Source organism: Tympanuchus pallidicinctus, unplaced genomic scaffold, assembly GCF_026119805.1.
Source record: "Tympanuchus pallidicinctus isolate F22 unplaced genomic scaffold, pur_lepc_1.0 scaffold15, whole genome shotgun sequence".
Classification (NCBI taxonomy): Eukaryota; Metazoa; Chordata; class Aves; order Galliformes; family Phasianidae; genus Tympanuchus; species Tympanuchus pallidicinctus.
Window position 1 is genome coordinate 30,614,175 of NW_026294669.1, and position 17,805 is coordinate 30,631,979.

Sequence of the window (17,805 nt, forward strand, 5' to 3'; positions counted from 1 at the left end):
TACCCAAAAAAGCATATGTTTTCGCTCTGGTATAAATGTAAATGTCCGTTATTGGTGATGGAGAACAAGGCCATCTATATATGTTCCCAGTAGTGTAGGATAATAGAAATATTGTTTCAAACCAGATGCACTACATAGATCTCCAGTTAACACAACAGTCAGATGTACAGGAGTGAAGGGTACTGTAATCATTCACATTGGCCTTCGTTCCTGTTCATCCAGGAGCATTATCATTAGCTTTTTGTATATTAAATTGATTGCTCTTCAAAGCTGCAGCATCTCCAATGGCATGCTTTTCTGATTATAGAAAGAAAACTGTTATATTTGCAATCCTAGATATAGTCTCTAAAATGAAACAGCACAGAGTCAAATAGGCATAAAAATAAACACTACTCTAACCTTCTGAATACAGTTCCAAGTTGGTCTGCAGCATATGCTTTCAGAAATTATCTGTTCTTAGCTCTTTTAGGCTATTCTTACTAAATGAAACTAAGAAAATTGGAAGCATTAGTGTATTTACATGAAAATCCAAGAGTTTGACCAGCTATAAATCACAGGTCTCCTAATGATGACCAGCTATGAGCAAAGCATTTATATGTTTAACCTCAATTTGTCTTGCTATACAGACAGCAGTGTGAAAATACGTAATATATGAGGTAAAGAAAATTTAATTCATTAGACAAAAAATACTAAGTCAAGCAGATCACGCTGTGAGCTAAATTACAAAAGGCTCTTTCCCACTAGATTTTCATCCCTCTCTGCATGGAACCTTTCTCACTAGCAGCTATCTCCACCCACATATCAAACAGAATCACGTTCGTCTATTTCTTTACATAAGTTTCTAATAGATAATCAGATGCTTTATGCTTGCTTCTGCATAAGGCTACATTTCACTCAGAACATAAATCAGATTTTCATATGACAGTTTGTTTCAGGCTGTTACCTAATAATTTCTACTGCTGTCAGAAAGACTGTGGAGCAAGCAGATTTCATCAGGAGGATTCATCAGGATTTCATCAGGCTCTTCCAATCCTATTTTTCTACACTCCTACAAGTTTGGAAAGAATTTTTCTTCTGTAGCTGGAAACTGAACCACTGCATTGCTTCATTACTTTAGTAGCAAAAATGGAGCCTGAACACCAGACCATCAAAGCTGACCATTAAACTCTATGACATACAACAGAGGAAATGTTCCATCTAACTCCCATGTGTTTAAGCTGGAATTCTTGAAAATCCTGGCATTGTTTTCTTTTACAGACAAGTCAGTTAGTACTAGGAAACCACAAAAGCCCAAACAACCACACAGTAATATGATCTGCAGTATATTTTTCACACTACACAATGAGTAAAGAGCACAAGCAGGACACATGAATGTTCTTTTGTGCAAGACCTTAGGCACACACAGAGAGTGGAACTGAGCTTGCAGATTGAATACCCAGGTTACTCAAGCAAGGTCTAGAATACTAATTTTATTATTTTGGAGAGCTTTCGTGCTCTTATTCAATATGCTTTCCTTCTGCATAATTGAAATCCATATTAACGCAAAGCTCATCCTCTTTGTGCCTTGATCTTTCATGGAATCACAGCTATGAGAAGCATCACTGCTCATTCTTTCATAACAGCACCATTGAGACATTGAAACTCCAAACACAGAGGCAGAATGTTTATCTTAGTTTGAGAGATAGTGCTAATTGCTCCTATTGCAGTGCTGTGACAACACAATCATATAATTTCCATTACTCAAGATTGTTATTTCAAATGATTCTACTCATTTACATAAGAAAATTTAGCAGTGCTAGCCGGGGATCTCAGAATGGTTCTGTACTGCATGAGATAAATGGTTAATAGTCTAGCTCTTCATAAGGCATGGTAATATTCACTACATTGTAAAACTGAAACCCCAGGCAACACTAACTAAAATATTACAGCACTTAGATTAAGTTATTATGAGTGAAGACACATACCCTAGGAAGAGACAACGGGATGGAGCCATTCAGAAAATTCACTGTTGTTCTGAATGTGATAACAGTAGCCATTCTGATACATTTCTACAAAATAAACTGAAACCCAGTAAATACAGAAAATCCACAGTACTATACACGATAGATAGGCTTCTACAAAAGCATTAAAAATTCCTTCATCAACAGAAGATAAACAATCATTCATGAGAGACTGACATTATAATACCAAAGCAAGCATCACTCACCATAGCCTTCAGTTAGCAAGGCTTCGTTCCTTTGGTACCCAGTACAGTATGTTTACAGTTAGAGCTGAGCATGGTCTATCCTCTGCCTCTCAAGCTCTGAAAAACAAACAAATAAACAAACAAGCAAATGAATAAATAAATAAACTGTCTTTAAGCAAAAGAAAAATTCAAGAAAGTTTCTAAAGAAGATCTAGAAAATAAAACATTTTGATCTAATAGGCTCCCTATAACTGCTACCAAAGCCATATGAATTTCAAAACTCCAAGAGCAAAGAGAGAAAATGTTAATGAAAGAAAATCACAGGACTTCATACTAACCCATATACCTCTGGCATAATGTGCAACATCCGTCTTTGTTTTCCAAGAATTCATACAAATGCAATACTAAAACTATAGAGTTGTGGACAGATAGATAAAGCTCTACCAGGTTTTATTACACTGCACAGACCCAATGAAGAATATCACAACTGCCACACACTTCTTCATGCCCCTCTCTTAATGTAGACAGCTCTAATACATAAACCAGCCCTCCCCAGCTGGCATACTTCAAAAATTCTAAATCACAGTTTATTGCTTTTGTGTTATTGTTAAATGTATAAAGAGTCTATTTAGAAAACTGTAGCAAGACACAAAAAGCTTCTTCCCAGAAAGGAAACTGTATAGTCAGAACATTTTGTTGCTTCTAGAAAGAAGATGGTTATGAATAATATGGTGAGGACTTTCAGAACATACTGCATCAATCAAGTTCTGCATGAGTAATTATAACAATGTTTTATAACACCATTAATTTTGTCTGCACAACATAACTCAGTTTTCTGAAATACAACACTTCTTCCCCACAGGATGAAAACCTTCAATATAAGTTCTTGGTAAACTACTGTAACTTTGAAGAGAACATCCAAGACATTAATATTTGTTTTCTGGACTAGAATTTGAGGTCACAGAACGTATTGTCTGCAAAACTGGCTGATCTCCTACTGTGGCAAAGACTTTACAAACATGTAGAAGCTATTAGGTGTAGTGAGGCTTATGTCTCTAAGTATTAAAATCATTTTTCCTTCTGGTGGGAAGCCAACTCACTTCTTTGTCTTTATTGCTGCTCAGATTGGAATGAATCCATTTCTTATGGCTATATCCTCAGATATCAAGTTAATTTTTCATTTGTCATGTTTGTATCATAATGGACTAATAATTCCCCTGTAGAAGTCAACAGCCAGTGAATAGTTATATTGCTACAAAAAATAATATTAATTATAAGGAAGGCTAAACTTCAAAAGGCACAAAGCTCGCAGGTCCCACAGACCAATACTAGATTCAGAAATGATTACAGCGGTTCATATAGCAATGATCAGTCCAGAATTTCATAGTAATACTGTGAAGAAAATGATAAGAAAGGTCAGAGGTTGCACAGACAAGACATATAAAAGAAAATAATAGATGCAGGCAGAAAATTGGAAGGAGAGGTAGAAATGAGATAGGGACAAGTTACTTGAATAGGGACTAGTTACTTGGAGTAATGACAAGTCAGACATGGTATCAGAAACGTGAGACTGATACCAGGAACAGCATCTCCCTAAGACAGGCTGTAGGATGGCAGTCTTACAATGAATCCTCAATTTTCTGAAATAAGTTTGCTTTTGCTTACCTTACGTGCGTCTGTGTAACCACACAAGAAGTGTGGTCAGGTTGACTAATAGGCGTTCAAGATACTTGTGAAATTAAATTCCTTTTTAATGAGAAGTCATATTATGAAGTTTGCTGTAAATCTGTAGTTAAACCAGCTCTGTTCTAATAATTCCACTGGAGTTAACAAAAAACATTTGATGAAACAAGAAAGTTTTTTTCTTATTATTCCCAGGGAGCTGATACTAATTTGAATGACATATATAAGATGGTAAAGAAACAGACTTAGAATGGCAAGGCATTCTGTTTCGCTATAATATTCATAACCTTGAAAGAAAATAAAATAATAAACAGGATCATTCAGAATTCCTCAAGTATTTATTATTTATTTCTATTTCATCCGATCCATTCACAAGCATCCTTGCTTCTCCCCTCTTACTTACCCCCAAGATACAGCTGGCCACTAAAATTACATACCAAGGAAAATGCACTTGTACCTATTGCAGCCTTTTCACTTTTTATGTGTACTATATCTGAGCATGTGTAGATTTGGTATATTCAAAACACACAGATGTATTTGTACCAACTATAGTCACCAGCTTTCAGTTCTAATACTTGTTAGTATTAGTTTCCAAACACAATTTCCTAATTAAAAAGGAAATAAGACTTTAACAAGATTCATTTCTGTTCTTTGTATTTGTTACTTAAATTTTGACAAAGTGCCACAATAAATTTTAGCATGAAAATTTATAAACAGAAATGTCAAACCAGTGATGACCTAAACTGCAGTTTGTAAGCATCTTTTGCACTACTTTGATTGCAGTTGCCTATTAAGCACCTTCCAAATGAGATATATTTGTCCATGTTCTACAACTAGTACTAGAATAATCATTCTAGTGGTACTAATTGGACTGAGACAACCACTGAACTTCCTCTCTGAGCCCTGCCCAGACCAATTAACAGCTGGTTTCCTGCAAGAAGGACTGCCAGACAGACATTCTAGGCAAACAGGCATGTGTTCATTCAAGGTATCCTCCCAGCACAGTAACACAGTCTTCAGATCTAATGATACTGAGCCTCACTTCTGCATTCTATCTAAAATAATAGAAAGGAAAAGATGTATCAAATTGTAAAAAGTGGGTAAATAAAGGCCAGCAACTTAGCTTACCATGATATTCACTCTTTCCTAGGTTACTAGAATAACAGTTTGACAGGTAAAATTGCATATAATTGTGTTTATTTGTATAAAATTGCCAGAAAAAAATACCTTGACATTCCCAATCTGCCTTATTTCTTACTTAGTCTATCAAAAGCACTTCTATTTTTTGTCTCCATGGCAATTCACTTTGCTTTTAACTGCAAGGTGATTACATTATTTCCAGCCTTATGTGTGTAAGAGAAGACAGTTTTGAAAGCAGAAAATCCTTCTGCAAAGAAAATTAAACAAATCACATTTTATTTACAAAAACTAATGTTTTTTCTGTCCCTGTTTATAGTTTCTTTGGCTCTACTGGCAAGATGCTCCATGTGAATTCTAACTCCCAGTTTTGCAGGTAATCTACTAAGAAAGGTTACACTGACAAATCCATCCACTGTATATTGAAAACATACCTGGGGTTTGAATAAAATGTATCCATAATGCCAAAGGAACAGCTTTCATCCTTACTGAACTACGTAGTTTTTAATTACTTGTAATGGCAAGTAATAAAATGGTGCTAATTCCACCCATTTGCAGAGTGAATTGCAGGAGTAGGCCACAGTGTTCCACCTCCAAACAAGTCTTAATGCTACCTTAGTAGTTTTAATTCACTGTCCTTCACACAAGAATAGTTCATTATTAGTTCATTTCATTCACCAGATTAGTTAGTGATGGAATAATAGCAGTAGAGATTCTAGGAGATGGAGTAGAATTCAGTACAGACAATTGCATCTAAATCAGAAAGCAATCACAAGCAGAACTGCGAGTAATTTCTTAGCCTAGCAGATGCATAGAAATCTCTGCCCAGTAACACGGAGAAACGAAGCCACTTCAAGCAGCACAGTTAAATGTACAATTTTATCCTTTGAACCCGTAATCCTTTCAATTTCAGTGTATCTTCAAGCAGATGGAAATTCTCCTGATGAGATTTTTCCTTCCACCATGTAGAAGTCCCTCACACCAAAATCAGGTAGCTTCTTTCCTGTTACTCACTGTTCCATTCCTGCAGGGTTAGGAGATTTTACATTCCAGGGCATAGCTTTAATTAAGAACATCCTTTTAAAAGACAGCGTTGCAGCATCTTCACAAAACTGGGTGGGGTTTGATCAGATATGATTAATTTTGAAGAAGTGTTTCCCTTTCAGAAGAGCACTATGTCATATAAAAAACATTCTCAATTGCAAATTATGTGCACCTGTGATTATTAAAATTATGAAATGTCTTATTAAAATGAAAGTTTTGGTTTTTTGACATTCATACCAACCTTTAGTCACATGCTCTGACAGAAGGAACCGAAGGCTGGCACTTCAGTATTTGAACTTAAACAAAAATACAATCTGGAACCATACATCTGATTTAATAAGTACAGATAACAGAGATATCTTTTAAAGTATTTGTTCTATCTTTCAACTTCAACATTTGTGCCTAAACCTGCATTCCATGATTTCATAACTAGGTCTTCCTTGTATAAATAATGAATAGATCTCTTTTTAAATTATTTAATGTTAAATGGACGGAAATTCTCTCTCTTCTCTGGTTTACATTTTTCTGAATACAATTGTTTGTTAAAGCAGTCACTACCTCAGTTGCAGGAACAAGCTGAACATGACTGAACATCTACTGCAATAGACTGATTTTTGATGACTTCGTTCTCTGGATAATGGGTCAAATTAATATCACTAACTTCTTCCTTTATTTAATTTTTTTTCCCCTAGAGTTAGATGGAGAATCACAATTTATTCACGGCTTACTCAAAAGATCTCTCAGATTACAAGGTATTGGCTTTTGAATTTTGTATGTATAAAAATCACAAACCAAACTTTGCTTGTGGTTGCAAATGTGAAGTTGCATTATTGAGTTAGGAAATTGAACCAGAAAGAGACTGTGTGACTCGATATCTTGTGCAAGAAGTGGCACACCCTGGGGGTTTTTTGCATGTAAAAATGCACCTCAGCTGTGTTAAGCTTAAACATAAAAGTAGTTTGAAAATGCTGAAGTTACAGTGAACAGCATGTGCTAGGTCTACAGCATTAGTCCTGGGGATAAAATCTGCTTTGGAAAAAAACAAAAACTATAACAAAAATGTTATCGAGACAAAATGATTTTTTAAAAGAAAATTCAAAAATATCTGAGTCTATTAACTGTTAGGAATAATCTTCAATGCAGGAAAAAAAAAAAAAAAAAAAAAAAAAAGAAGAAAAGAAAAAAGAGAAGCCAGAGGAAAATTACTGATGTAAGAGCAAAATGAAGATGGCTGCCATTTTATGCCAAAGATAACTTTTCATTAATTGGCTTTTACAAGGAATACAAATCTATAAAGCTAAATAACACTACAGAGCTCAGTAGAAATGCCATTTAAAGTTGGCTGCTTTGATTTAAATATATCATAGAAACACAGAACAGCTTGGGTTGGAAGGGACCTTAAAGATCTTGCAATTCCAACCCCCAGCTTTGGGCATGATTGCTATCTTTTCTTTGTTGGGAGCCCTAGGCCTGAATGAAGTACTTAAGTGGGGCCTCATGAGGACAGAGCAAATGGGAACGCTAATATTCCTCTCCCTGCTGGCCACCCCCCTTTTGTTGCAGCCCAGGATACTGTTGGCCTTAAAGGTTGCAAGCACAATTCTGGCTCACGTTCAAGATTTTCATCCCCAAAGTCCTTCTCTGCAGGGCTGCTCTCAAGGAGTTCTTCTTCCTGTACATATAGCTGGGATTGCCCTGATGCAAGTGCAGTATCTTGTATTTGGCCTTTTTGTACCTCATTTAGGTTCACGTGGGCCCACTACTCAAGCCAGTGCAGGACCCCTTGGCATGCTTTCCTTCTGTTCTGTCAGCTGCATCACTCAGCTTGACATCATCTCCAAACTTGGTAGGGGTGCATTCCATTCCAGTATCACCGATAAAGATGCTAAAAAGCACATATAATCCTGGTATCCTTCGTGAAAAAAATAGTGAAATAAAAATTTAATTTTTATTTCAGAACACAAATTTACCTCAAAAAAGGCCAGGGAGAATGTAGGAAAACTATGGAGCTTCAGTGGTACCAGAATAAATCATTTCAATAAGCAGCACAAATGCACTGAAATAATTTTGACCACAGAACAAGCAAAGAGTAGTACCTGAGCAAGATCATAACCTCCACTATCTGCAATTGCTTCAGATACAGCTGCAGGTACTTTCTTCGGGTCAGCTGAGAGTCAGTTCTCAGCATACTCCTATCTTTGCCTTTAAGTCGCATCAGCAGTGCTCCTACTGCTCTTTTTTTCTCTCAGCAGAGTGCAAAGAAAAGGCCTATGTTCTTGTCTCACTGCTGTAGATCAGCTACTTGTTGTCAGCCCTCATTAATGTCTTAGTGTAAATTTTAAGAAGTGGCAGATCTGCACAGCAATGAGAACATAGATCCAGTGTTCTCAAAGAAACAGATCATGAGGGGTGTATGGAGAAAACACATACGAAAAACCCCATTCTGGAACAGTCTGCCTACAGAACCAAATTCTTGAAACTAAAAAACATGATATGCACCCAGACTTTGCTACCATAGGAGACTCAAGCACTTCAAAGGATGGCATTTTGGGCTTGCAGAACTGCACTCCAAATGCGCTAGCTCCAAATTCTCAGCAAAAACAAACACAAAAAACATTTACTGTACTTCTAACATGCTGAAAATTGCATTTTACTAACCAACAGTTCCAGAACATGGAGAATCAACTGCACTGTTTTCAATATCTAATTTAGAAAATAAATGTATCTCAAGGAAACAGAACCCAAAGGTGAGCATGACGATCCGCAACAATGATTTTTCTGTTATTGTTCATTTGGTACAAATATTTCAAGGTTCTTAATAAATGCAGTCCAAAACCACCGCAAAGATTTCCAGCACTAACTTTAGACAAGATCTCTTGACTTCAGCACTTAGAAGTTGTTTTTGTTTAAGACACTCCAGATGTGCATTTGTCTGCAGGGAAGAAAAGAGTGGCAAATGCAATCTATGCCTGTTTTTGATCCGGGAAATTCGCAATACAAAAGAATATGAAGAAAACAGCGTATGTGTGTGGACTGTTTCAAAATGTGATTAACCAATCTTGAATTTCATGTGTATTTTCAAGTTCCTTTGAAAAATTAACCAAAATTTTACCACGTAATGTTAAAGCAACCAATAATGAAAACTATATTTTTGTTCTGTTCATCAATCTCATAAATTAGAACAAAGAAATAAATTATTCCCCATGTATTATCTTAGAACAACTGTAGTTGATAGCTACTGTTAACTTTGTAAGATAAGCATTATTTTAATATGAATTGTTGTTAGCTTGCTGGAAAAGCCACAGAGATTATATTTGCTCCCTAGCTTAAGAGAAGACAGTAAAGAGGCAGAAGAACAAAATGGGTACAATCTTAAATTCATTAAATGTTACAGATACTCTCTCCCTTATGGTACTCCAGAAAACACATTTTTATTGGGCACTGTAGGGAAATTAAAGGGACACCCTGAGGTATGTAGTGATACTAACAAAGGAACTTTACACTGGTATATAATTAATTGGTACATTGGTATTACACTGGTAATAAATTAGCTGTTACAGTTACGTAGTTATCACTCATAGCTGATAGAATCATTTATAGACATGGTCGAGCAATTTGAAATATATGTACACCACCAAGAAGAAGAACAATCCACAAGAAGCAATATCTTACAAATACAGCTCACCTGGAGCTACATTAACCAAAGTTTTTTACAAGAAGTTTTTAAACAATAGTGACTGGATGGCTGCGTTATCTGCTTTTTAAATTCCTATTATTACTTGATAATGGTGTATTCTTATGAAAATGGCATTCTTTTTCTGTTGGTCTGGGTGCTAATGAAACGTCACTAGAATAAGGAGCTCCGGTAATCTGCTTATTACACATTTCTGTATCTAGTACTACAATTCAAACAGAATATTGAGAAGAAAAAGCTTAATGAAAATTATCTGTTTAAAATTTAGTATTTGCAGTTGTCTTTAAAAACTCATTTGAAAAAAAAAAAAGGCGCACGAAGAAATAATGAAAATTGGCAGTTTAGAAATTACTTTCTGTCATGTGTTGGCAATCAATAGCTTGTTCTTAAAAACTGCTTGAACTTCTTATGAAGTACAATGTAATAACTTGAAGTGAAAGACACCCAAATTCATGCAGTCCAGCTGGCTTCCTTCCATATTACTTTACCCCAGAGACTTTAAGGAACAGCTGCTTGAGCAATGAAAGCTCTGCCAACAGCCAAAAGCTTCCAACAGTAAAAAGCCTCCTCATCTCTATTCTATCCTGACACAAACAGTTGTTGGCAGCTGTATTTGATAGGGGGAGAAGAAAGAAGCAAGAAAGTCACTGAAAGAAGCAGGTGCTGATGTAACAGTGTAATGCTGATTCCTGCTTCAGAAGGATGTGTAGAGGAAAGAAAATGTGTCCCTGTCCCAGCGAGATGGAAGCAATATCTAGGTTAACCACTGACTGTGTGAGATTCGATCATCTTCATGTAAATGGTTTCAGGGCTCAATCATATTCATATTCAGTCTGAAAAGAACTCCCTGAAGTGTCTCTCGTGGCTATAATCCAGATTCCATTCTTGTACCATGCACTGTGTCAGGCATCACAGCCTTGTAGAAAAACGAGCACTAGTGAGAGCACCAGCCTTAGAAAGTTATTCCATAATACTCCTTATTCCAGATTTGCAGGACTAAGGACTAATCTGAATCTCATAAAAGAATATGCATGTGGCTCTCATCTGCTATATAAATTCATTAGAAATTTTCAGTATGCTTTCTCTTTTCAGAGATGTCATCAATCTGCTTAAATTTCCACTGTATGCGATATAGAGGGCTCTAAAACCCAAAAAGCATAACTGCACTAATCAAGATACAATTAATATTCACTCGCCTTCATCCAAATATCAGTATACTAAAACAGTGTAAGTAACAGCAGTACATAAGTATTTTTCAATCTTGTTGATGGCATAACTGTACACGATTTTCAAATATTTTATAGAATCACAGAATTGCATGTGTTGGAAGGGACCTCTGGAGAACATCGAGCACAACCCCTCTGCTAAACAGGTTCCTGGAGTAGGTTGGAAATATATAGCTTTGCTATCAATATGAGTGTTGTGACAGAAAAGGCAAAAACAGGTGAATCTGGGTACATTTAAGCGGCATTCAAATAATTGATGCTATCAGACAAGATAAGAATGAGAGACTATAAATAGAACAACCACTCTGCTACAAAAGAAGGGTGAGCAGTAAAGCCAAAAAGAAGATAAAAAGCAAAGAGGTATCCTTTTTGAGAGGGAGGGAGCAATAGCATAAAAACAACAAACACAGTCAAGGAAAATCAGAGAAGACAGAAGTCAAGTCCACCTTGGTTCTAATTTTTCTCAAAGACATCTCAAAAGCCATCACCCTTATCTCAAAGACCAAGAACCATCAAGGATTTCACCATCAGTCCAAAACAAACGGCATTATCACCAGCAGGCCAAAATGTAGCATTGTGTCCTTAATGCTGATACGTGTTAAAAGACTTCAAATGTTCAAGGAGTTTGTTGTTAACGAGTGAAGTAGCTAAAGGTCAATCTTCTAAACAGTCATACTGCAGTAATCTGTAATTCCATATACGCGTTCAGCAGCAGCAGCACTATAATGGAGATACATTAGAGAAATTATAGAACATACAGCCTAGCCCTTAGTAAGCCACTTAAGAGAACAGCAAAATGCAAATAGCCTGACTGTTCCCACTAAATGCTTACATCTCTTCCTCGTCTTTAAGCCCCAGGTTTACTAGGGAAATTGAACATAGGCACTTAATCACAAAAGCAAAAAAAAAAAAAAAAAAAAAGAATTGGAAGAAGGGCTGCACTGAGTCTGTAACTATGGTCTGAAATGCTTTTCAATCTGCAGTAGCTGCAACTACTAAAATGACAACAGTATGTTTTTGTGAGAAAGTTGAAAGGGAAGTTTTGCTGTAAGAACTTAGGGCAGAGACATTTAAAGACCTTATTTTGATTTCCATTTCTTGCTTCTTTGCTTTTTTTGGAAATTCTCCCAGGACATTTCGGGTTGGTCTCTTTACACTTCCTCAATTGGTCTGTGGGGATTTCTAAAATCCGGGCTACAAATGAAGACATGTATTTATGAGCACATCTAACACTGGGCAGTAGTAATCTGAAGGAAAATTTGATGTGCTTACATTAGTCAGAATCACACAATTTACAGAGCAGTTTTGGTGGGCTGAAAAACAATAAAACCTCTGCAGAAAGTACATAGACACTTCTCACCACTCTTCATGTCTTTATGCAGAGGTCTGACTCTGTAATTTGAAGACTAAGCAGCAAACCTATTAACTCTGCTCATTCATTGTTATTTCCCAAAGCTGCATTTAAACAGAGAACGTTAAACTGGAAAGAAACCAAACAAAGTCACTTAGCCTATCTATGGCCGGCGATGAGAAAACCTGTAAGTGGCTAGACTTTAAAAGAAGAAATTTGTTTCAACAACATGCAAAGGCTTAAAAAACTTCTGTATTCTGCTGCAGGAACTAATGGGCTAACTGGCAACCCAGGGCTCGAGAAGTCTTCTCCTCTGTACTTCTACAGCATTCTTTAATTTGCCATCTTGGCCACTTAATTCCTTCCTTACCTGTTCATGTGCCAGTTACCCTTTCTCTTACACATAGATTACAAACTCTTCACAGTATACGTGTCGCATGTGGCACAAGAATAGAGACCCTAGATGCTCCATCAATACTATGAAATGCCACTGGCAGCAGTTAAGCTGTGTCTCATTAACGACCCCCAATATATGTATATCAGTTTGGCTTATATTGAATGACAGAATACAAACTGAAGATTATGGTTCATTTTCAGTTTATTTGATATAAAAGCTGCGATGAGTGCCACATTTTCATGTAGCAAAACAACTACATACAAGCCTACAGCAGCTTTACTTGTTCTGAAAATCCATTTACAGACTTAATAGCCATATCATATTTTGTGGCTCTTTACAAAAAAGCACCTCTTTCAGTTGTGTCTTTTAGCCAGATTTACAAACTAGCATGAAGTATCCTACAAATGGAGCTTTAGACAGGAAGGAAAAGCTCTTTCCTTTCTCTGTGTGGTAATTAAAACTTAGTCTTCAAAGTCAGCTCAGTTTTTTCAACTTGTTTTGAACTGTGCCTAGCATAACAAGCACCACAGTCTCCAGTTGAAGTGCCTATGCTTCATCACAAAAGGAACTAATAGATATAAAATACATTGAATAGATATTAATTTGTCAAATAGCTTAGGATAATATTTCTGTTCCCATAAGAAGGAGGCTCGAAAGGAAGTCATTCTGGCTGTAAACAGGAGTTTATCATATCCCACTTCCTTCTGAACTGTGTAGTGATTTTTCTTTGTACGGCTACTTGATTTATGGCAAAGTACAGCAGCTAACAAGACTGAATCTTGGGAGCATCAGAGGCTCCTCTCCGAGATTTTAACTCCATTTTCACTATGGTCAACAGCATCCATGTAGCAAACATTTGCAAAGAAAGTAAATCAAACTGTTCAACAGATAAAATTAAGGTAATCACAGCACTCAAGCCTGCTTTCATGAGGAAGACATTCACTTCCCACATTTTGAGGGTGTGCCGTCGCAGTGAACAGGAACAAACTACAAAAGCAGCAGGTTTAGTCCTTTTCTCACTCAAATTCTATGGTAGTGAGGAAGATATGGCTTATGCCAGTGTATCTAATGCCTGAACTTTAAACTCACACCAACATTAAGACATCTCTAACTCAATCATCTGTATTTTTGTCAGATAAAAAGCACAGATGTGATACTCAATAGAAAGTATTCAGCTAACTTAGCAAAGAGTTGGATATATGTTCTGTAACATGGCATCGGATGGGGCTGATACATACAATTTCCCATGGGAACAGAGAAACTGTGGATGCTCCATCCCTGAAGGTGTTCAAGGCCAGGTTGGATGGTGCACTGGGCAAGCTGATCTGGCAGGTAGCAACCCCGCACACAGCAGGAGGGGTGGAACTTTAAGGCACCATCCATCCCAAGCCATTCTTTGACTCTATAAAACTTCTGATTTACAATAACTATCAGCAGTTGTTCATTTTTCTAACTTTCTTACAAACATCTCTTTGAAAGGGGATATCCTGCATGCACAACTTTATTTCTTTTTAGAGAGTATTTCAGCACACAACAAAATTACACCTTGTTACTTGAAGAAGGTTTGAAGCAGTAGACCTACAGCTCAGACATATCCTCAGTAAAGTCAGAGTCCTGAACCCAGCTTATTGGTTTATGCAGCAGCTACTATTAATGTTCCCTAGGAAAGAACTTAAAGCATTGTGCATTCACTGAACTGTACTTCACTGGATGCTATCGCTTCCAGAAATCTGTGCACCACGCCAGATTTGGTTGGTAACAAAAAGTTCATCAAATAAATCACATCAGTGAGTACCTTTGTTTCTAAGTACCTGTCATCCTCTGGCAAAGTTGAATCGTATCTGCACTGAGATAGGCAGGATCTTAAATCTTAATGATTTTTTATAATACATTTTGAAGATATTTTGGAACTAAATGTCTACTCAAGATGAGGGGAAATCCTCAAAACAAGAACACATAGGAAGAAATAAAGAATACAAAAATTATTACTGAGGCAAAGTTATCAAAGATCTTTTGAAGACCTAACAGAAAGATTAGCTGAGAGAGAAAACAAATGGGCGTGTTTCTGTAGCAAGGAGTAAAAAGTCAAGGTATTTTATTATACACACAAGACAGAGCTGGGAATGACCAGCTAGAATGAACTGATGACGCAGTAAAACAACTACTATCCTTCAGTATCTGGTGTAAGGAATGCAGCTCAAGAATGGTTCTGAAATGTATTATTTGGGAGGCTAAAAGCAAAACAAGTCTCAAGTACTAATGTAGATTCTCCTGGGCCTTTTGTGGCAAAGACAACCTGTAGAAATCTTTTACTTTCCATTTGCTTGCTTTATCTTCCAAGCAGAAGCCACAAATACATTCAGAAAGTGTTTACAAATATGAAATGAGTTCTGGAGAATAAGAATACAACTAAAAAAATGTGTTATTGGTGACAGTTCAGTAAAGAGAACATTGAAGTTGTGGTACAAAGCTGACCAGCTACTCCTTGACGGCAGTTAAAGTCCTGCAGGATCTACCTCTCATGAGAACCCTCTTAAAAAGGAGATGGAGAGTTACCTCTGAACTCAGAAAAAAATCACCAAAAATTGAACTGTTTCACCTGAGAAATTGAGATGAAACTCTTCAAATGCCACAATAGCTAAAACATAGAGAAAGTGCAACCTCTACAGCAGTAACCTTCTCTAAAAAGAAACAAAAGTCTCTGACCTTAAGAGAACCATACCTGTTCTTCTCTTTACTGTTACACATTTAAAACTAAAGTAATGGCAGTAGAAATTTCCTGTTTTACTTTTATACCTTTAATCTGTATTATTCATAATATCTTCTAAATCTCCAGTTGGGGTTGATTTAGCCACGTGATAACACTGCTTTCATGTCAATACAAATTTAATGGGTATCCGTATTCCAAACCTAGATATTTAATTGTGACACTGACAGGCCATTTTGTTCATTGGTCCAATTACATCCCAAACAAATCTCACCTGAAATTAACAAGACTCCATGATGCAAGAGAAGTTCTGTCTGCATACAAAACCACCAAAAGACAACTTAAAAACAACAGCTACAGCAGAAAAGCAACAGCTGATGGCCCCATCTGGTCTCTTACCAGACCTACCTGTCTAGGATAAACAAACTACTCACATCACAGGGTAACAGTCTCCAACAGAGAACGACTAAGTCATTCTTAGAGACTTTCAGATGGCATTTAGGCCAACTTCTGGCTCAAATACACATTTACCTTAAAGCATATGCAAAGTAAATTCCTAGTTAACTTTCACACTTGTTCATTTCTTAGTAGTTGATACATATAAGACTGTATGTAAAACTGGCAGTAAAAGGATGTTCCAAAGAAAATTCTTCTCTGCTCAGGCTGCCTAGTGTGGTATGACACCTTTTCCTTTGAGCTTGTGAATTAATTTGTCAGCAGGAAAAGGTATGTCATTGGAACAGCTGAAGAACAGTGCAAAGAGTTTACAGTGGGAAGACTGCAAGAAGGTTTTTTGTTTTTTGTTTTTTAATTAGCAGCTGTTTTTATAAAAATAAATATAAATCTGAAAGACAGTTTTAAACACACACATAAAACAAAGAACTAGGAATTCCCTACTTTGCAAAGCAGAAGATAGAAAATCTCATGTTTGATGCTGCAGACAGAAGTTTAAAACCAGAAATGTTTCCTTTTGACTATGTCCTATTTGTAATCACTCTCAAAATAAGGTTTGGTTGTTGTTCTTCACATCTTTCAGCTAGGGACCAAGATCAGAGCAAACAAGCTAAGGAGGTAAATGAGGTTGTAGTTTACAGTTCACAGGGGAAAGGCTGTGCTTGCTCTCATATTTTGAGAGCCTTGGTCACAAGAAAGATGTTCTGAAGGAACTGCATGTTCAGGCTGCTTTCTTAAGAAAAAACCACTGTTGGGAAAAGAAAAAAGACTGAGACATTTCTCAGTGGTGAATCAATTACAAATGTAAGAAAAAGTATTTCCAAACAAGAGGAGGAAAGAGAGAAGGAACCCTCAGTTCACTTAGAGAAACAGGACCTAATTAACAACATCTCATCGAACCTCAGTTATGAGTCTGCATGATATTCAGGTTCAAAAACGTCATATCTTAAACATAAAGCACCACGATGATCATAAGTACTAGATTGATTCATGCAAGTGTGGGAAAAAGAAAAGTGTGGGAAAACCCAAATGAGAGGCACAATGAAGCTCGTGCTGACCTTCGTTTCAAGTTCCCAGGAGTAAATACAAAATGAACTGTAGCTTACTTTGTGTCAAATTTGTATGATACTCCACATTTGATGTGTGAACTCTGCTGTACTCAGTAACGACAACTAAAAAAAAAGAAAGTGAGGGTACAGTCTCTGTTTAAATATGCAGTAACTATAACACAAAATCTATTGAAGTGTAGGCTATTTTTTCAGCATCGCAGTGCCCAAGAGGTTTTTTCTTTCACTGATTTTCTCTCCCTCTGTCTCTCTTTTTTTCCATTTCTTTTGGTCAGGATTTTCAACAGAATACTGAAGTAAACTAAACAAAACTGAGTGAAAGGGAGGAACTGGGCCGCCATAATACACTGTTCTCCATAAGGACTGCATACAGCCTTCTGACATTTTTACACACACCAGCAATGTCCAAATTATTTCCTGTGGTTGCGTTAATTAAAGCTGTATTTCTTAAAGTACACATGCTGCTGCCTAGAAAACCACTTCTTCCCCAAAAATACTGCATTTTATGTATTCTGTGATTTTAGCTCTAAGAAAGCTCACGTAAAAAATGTTCTTAGAAGACTGAAAACACGAAGGCACAAAAAACAGAAAAGCCATTGCCACAGCACTGCAAGGCCACTCAGTTGTGTGTTGAAATTCTAAAAGTCTCGAAGTGCTGCCAGATGTAGAAGATTTGACATCCATTTATGATATATCAAGGAGAAGATCCAAGTCTCATGGATGCCTACAGACAGATAAAGAGAAATAACTCGAGTTATTCCAGAACAAGAAGGAGCAAAGAGGTTGAGGTTTCCCCACAAGATGGATAGCAGATATTTCTATTATCTTTCTTGCATTATAATAATTTACCTCTAACTGAAA

The 17,805-nt window shown here is 36.7% G+C and overlaps 1 long non-coding RNA gene across 1 annotated transcript in view; it reads right to left on the minus strand.

Moving 5' to 3' along the window:
- The window catches only part of LOC128077226 (uncharacterized), a 112,669-nt gene that overhangs the window by 88,764 nt on the left and 6,100 nt on the right, over nucleotides 1-17,805 (minus strand). The window contains exon 2 of the long non-coding RNA XR_008204890.1: nucleotides 2,207-2,302. This is a non-coding gene — a long non-coding RNA (uncharacterized LOC128077226). The remainder of the gene's footprint in view (nucleotides 1-2,206; nucleotides 2,303-17,805) is intronic.